Source organism: Crassostrea angulata, chromosome 2 (genome assembly GCF_025612915.1).
Source record: "Crassostrea angulata isolate pt1a10 chromosome 2, ASM2561291v2, whole genome shotgun sequence".
NCBI classification, from domain to species: Eukaryota; Metazoa; Mollusca; class Bivalvia; order Ostreida; family Ostreidae; genus Magallana; species Magallana angulata.
This window is the reverse complement of record NC_069112.1, coordinates 37,280,993-37,286,984: the sequence shown is the minus strand read 5'-3', so window position 1 is coordinate 37,286,984 and position 5,992 is coordinate 37,280,993.

Sequence of the window (5,992 nt, the reverse complement as noted above, 5' to 3'; positions counted from 1 at the left end):
CAAATTAAAGCTATAAAAATGGATATTTTAAATCAAGAGGCCCATGGGCAATATATTGCTCACATGAACAATAGTCCTTGTATCATTCTGTGTTATGTTTTGCAAATTATTGTGCTAACAATACTTTGATTCTGTACCTTATGTAACATATATACATGTAATACAATAGGCCTAAATCAGAGTGTTTACTGTTAAAAATGTGTGGGAAACCAGTGAACATTTTTGTCTCTTTATACATATGATTTTCATGTTCAGAAGGTTAATAACACAATACATTTTCATCAACAATACAATCTCGTCTACTATATTCAATCGAAATCCTCAAAGTAACATTAGTAGGAATAGCAAAATGTTAGGAATATCAACTCTTTAGGTTTGTCATTGAACATGAAGAAATGCGAGCTAATATTGTTTCGATACTGATAGCTAGACAAAAGCTACAATAATTCACAATTATTTCTGTGTTTAAGATAAACGAAACGCCGAACATTACTTTTTTTTGACCGAGTCACCAAACACACGTTTAAACGTAATAATACAGAGAAAACAAATGTAAACAAGTAAACAAAATCGAGGCCGTGGAATTTCTTTAGTTCTGTTTGGTTGCACAATGTCAAATGTAATTAAATAATATCTAGAGAAAGTAAAGATATACATGTATATCATACCTCGTTAACATGTTTCTTCTACAGCTTTCCGCCCACGTTGTTAATAAGATATGTCACAGTAGTTCGCAGCATTTATTCTGATCACAGCTGCAAGCGCCGAAGTGACGTAAGCAACCTCGACTTTTCACCAGATGACTTATGCTTTTTTTTTTAATTTTGCGAGATATTGGTGGAAACTTTCACTACTGGCTCTAAAAAGTACTGAAAGTGCCATTTTTACTGATAATTTCTGATATTTACTGATATTGTACTGTTAGTGCTGAGAATTGCTGATATTTACTGATAATTTTACTGCCGTTACTGATAATTGCTGTTGGTTCTGATATTTACTGATATTTACTGATGCTTCTGCTGTGAGCTCTGATAATTACTGATATTTACTAAGATTTACTGTTGGTACTGAGAATTGCTAATAATTACTGAGAATATTTTAAGGCCCAAAACATTGTCTTTTAATTATTAAATAACACATATTTCAGATTTAACACAATTTATTAAATTATATATTGTTAAGTTTTATTTATTTGATATTTAGCTTCTTTTGAACTTCGGAAACTCACAGATCACATTTTAGACAATATTAGAAAGCCGGATAAAAATTGGTACTTAAACTTAAGGCAGACTCCACAAAAGTTTTAATTTCTAAATGCGGTGGACATTTTTTTTTTCAACAATGAAAAACCCCATAATTCTTAACATGATTATTTTTCTTTTCAAAATAGAGAGATACCCGGTCAGGACTTTATAATGTCTTTGATGTTTTACTTCACAGAAATATTAGCGAGGCAGTATCTGTGTGTCATGTTGTAAATTTTGAATTTACTGGGTGGGTGTAAATACAAAATTTACAACATGACAACTGTTGTCATGTTGTAAATTTTGTATTTACACCCACCCAGTAAATTCAAAATTTACAACATGACATGTGTATAGTATACATACTTTCAGCAGATCAAGAGGTTTGAATGTCGCAATTCAACCTTGTAAATTGTCAGTCTGGCACCTTGTGTATGACATTACGTAATATCCGTATACAGGAATCCGTGATCTTGAGAATATTTATTCAAAGAGAAAAGTATTATTTTTACTGACAACAATATAAATAACGTATTAGAATAATTTTCATATTCATCATCTTATTTGTTCCGCATTCAATTGATTAAAAAAAGTTGGATAAATAATCTCTCTCTCTCTCTCTCTCTCTCTCTCTCTTTTTCTCCTACCATTTGCTGAAATCAAAATAGGTAACAATCGGCGAAGAATAATTTTTATTGTCCGGCCTTTGACTCTTTCTCTTTTAATACATATGTAATATATCTTCTGTTGCACGGCTAAGTAATGTTGTCATGATCTAGTTCTATTATTGTAAATCTGCCCACCCTGCTCTCTCTCTCTCTCTCTCTCTCTCGCATATATTATCTAGTCCTAAAATTTGAGTTTCCGAGTCAAAATGGCATAACGGCATTAGCACGATAAAGTTCTATTTCAGCATCACAACCGCCATTTCAAACACAGATTTCGAGTGTAAACTTTTCTAAGACTACACCAGCTTAATATAGTGAAAAATTATTACGGCTTATCATGCTTTAATTTTTTCTCTCTCTCTCCCTCTCCCTCCCTCTCTCTCTCTCTCTCTCAGATAATCTATTATAACGTATTTTGAGGCGTCAATGCAGAAAGGCATAAGCATGATTATGTCCCATTACAGTATCATAACCACCGATTGCAACAGCGATTTGATTGAAAACCTCTCTCTCTCTCCCTCTCTCTCTCTCTCTCATTAATACTTTATTCATGCACTTGTATGCGGTTATATGACCAGTAGCTATATAATTTTGAAAATAAGACACAATTTAACTGATTTACCGTAATCTATGAACGCTTAGATATTTAATCTCCACGCCTAAAAGCAAGCAGAAAAAAATATTTTGTATGTCTGGGATTAAGAAAAACCTCAGAACTAACAGAGAGCACTCAGACTATACACACGACAGGGTGACAACGGCAAGGTGTGAAAATTGACCACCTGTGTATATGTCTGGCAGTCGCTGAAAAGATTCTTTTGTATGTCTGGGATCAAGAAAACCCTCAGAACTAACAGACAGCGCTCAGAATATATACACGACAGAGTGACCGTGGCAAGGTGTGAACATTGACCACCTGTGTATATGTCTTGCAGCCTCAGAATAAACAAATATAAATGGCCGGGAAATACAATGTGAAACAAAAGTGTTTGATTTTATTTTGAAAACAAAATTAGTTATTATGGCCGGAATAAAAATATCTTCAGTTTATAATTATGAATATTTAACACGGTTCAATTAAAGAGTCGATCGCTCAAAATTTAGAATCATTAAAAAGATGTTTATCAATTACATAAAGTGGTTAAAATCTTTATATATTTTTTTTTACTATGGATTGTTCTATATAATTATACAATGTAACACTGTAGTATCGAGTGGATTGGCGCACGGGGATGGGATATATAGCAATTCTGCAATTTTTACATTTATTTATGTGCTGAATTGTGTTAATCAGCTAAAATAAAACTTAGAACAAGAACAAACAGAAAAAATATGCATTGAAATAAATAAGCAGATTATAAGAAGAATAATCAAATCTAATTTTTGTGGTTGTAAAAAAGAAGTTACTGTTGATAAAACTTTAGTTAGATCTTACATATTTCTTTTTAAAAAATGCCCGGTAATTGTTTACCGATAAGTTTAAATAAATATAATTTGCATGTTACAGTAATTAAAATTAATCTGTTAAAAATCCCCTGCCTGTGATTCTCAGTAATTATCAGCAATTTTCAGTACCAACAGTAAATCTCAGTAAATATCAGTTATTATCAGAGCTCACAGCAAAAGCATCAGTAAATATCAGTAAATATCAGAACCAACAGCAATTATCAGTAACAGCAGTAAAATTATCAGTAAATATCAGCAATTCTCAGCACTAACAGTACAATATCAGTAAATATCAGAAACTATCAGTAAAAAATGGCACTTTCAGTACTTTTTAGAGTCAGTAGTGTTTGATGTGTTAATTTAAGAACGCTTTCTTTATAATGCAATCAACAACAATGATACTTCATATTAGTTCCCAGACGTTTTTATCATCGAAATACAACAGGTTATGAACATCTCATGAGGAGAGGGCGGGGCTTATGCAATTTTCTCAAAATCACACGCGTTAAAATGTAGATTCCTTCTTAAACATAGCTAAGTAATGTTAGTAAATAACCATGGGCCCATGGGCCACATATCGCTAACATAAACAATAGTTCTTGTATCGTTATAAATGTATTTTGAAAGGGTTTGTGATGAATTGAACTCTCCAATAATATTGTAAAACTCTCATATGTGTCATAGATTTTAAATACACTTAACAATACATAAAATGTAGCCTCCTTTTTGGGACATCAAATCATACATGTAATATATCGGATGCTTAAACTGACCAATCTTAATATCCTAGGTATCAAAGCCTTACAAAGATAACACAATCTTCAATGAAGTATAAAGAAGGTCACTGTGACTCTCTAATGAAGGTATGAGGATGCCTACAAAGTAAAATAACCAAGGGTAGCATTGTATTTTATACAAACAATATTTTAGAACATTTTAACTATATCTTTCTTTGAATTTTAAGGTTTTTTTGTGAAATTTCAATTAAGATAATTCTAATCAGGATCACTTTTTTTTTCAATCCGAAACGGTTCAATTTCTTTCTCAAATTTTGCATTTTCGTTCTTTTTTAAATATTTTTTTTTTTAAATATTGCTGTCCAATAGTACTATGTGACTATTTTTTTTTCTTAGGATGTTATCCATAGATTAAAAAATATGAAGGAATAACATAAAATACTTGAACGGAACATCTCAGGTATGCTTTTATTCAAAATTATATCACTCATCAAATAAAACCGAAATTAAAGCTCTAAAAAAACCCATTTGCAGTCAAAACAATTTTCCCCTTATTCACTGATAAATAGAAAATTATTCCAAAAATAATTGATATTGGTTTTTGTTTTGTGCTTCATAAAAAGACTCTTGATTGAACCATCAAGTAAAATACTTGTGTATGATGAGGACATTAGATATTGCATTTCCGTCTGTTTTTTAAACTGTACTAAACATGGGAAGTCTATAAATAGTTGGTATAGTCTATCAATGGTTGCTACTTTTCTTTCAATATTTTTTACTATCTTTTGTTTGTTTGTCTTTTCTGTGTTTTTGTTGATAAAAACTGCGTAATTACTAGGATTTACACTTTTAAAGATGTTTAAACTTGGTGATCGTTGATCTTGATTACTTTGATTCCGATATATGCCACTAATTGATGTTGGTATCGATATTAAAAAAAAAAATAGTCAATAAACTTTTTTTAAAGATAATTTAAGTATGATAAAATTATTACCGAAATTCCTTTTTTGTGTTTGGAGACTTCTTTGAATAAAAAGCGATTAAGCAATTTAGAATCTACACTATCTTAAAATTATTAGTAATCTCACAAAGTTTAGCACTTATAACTCTTGATAAGAAGACTTTTAAACATTTTCCTATTATATTACATGTCTATGTGAACTTTAAATCCCTCTTGGGGTCCCATTAATAATCTGAGGGTCATGGATTTCACAATTTAGAGCCTACACTATCTTATACATTTCTAGGTTAAATTTTGAACTCCTCTTTAGGCCTCAGTTATAGTCCGTAGTTCACGATTAAAATAAAATAAAATTGTCACTATATACATGTATACACGTTTTGATTTAAATATTGGCATTTCTTGTGTAGTGATTCTTTTCTTAGACACCCACCAAAATTTCACAGTTTCGCAATGATTTCCATTTTGAACAGATGTGTGGTCTTTATTTCTATAACTTTGATATCTCTTTCTATAAGAATGCATTGTACCAAGTTCGGTTAAATTTGGTTCAGTACTTCCAGAGAGGAAGTAAAAATGTGAAATATGTACAGACGGACTGACGACGGATAAGTGATCAGAAAAGCTCACTTTTATCTTCAATTTAGGTGCTCTAAAACCTAAACATTAATGAGAAGATAATTATCTAAACACCATATCAGTTGCAAGACAACATATGTGTTATAATACAGTATCTCTGCACATTGTTTTGTTGAATGAAAATATCGTAATGTATGACACGTATCAGTGTTATTAAAGGTTCCAAATTGCATTTACAGTATTGCTATTGAAATAATTGTTTTTCGATAACATCTTACGTGCATACTAAATAAACTATAAACAATTGAGAAACAAGATTATACGAAGATTTTAACTCCTGAATTCATAGCCTGTTGT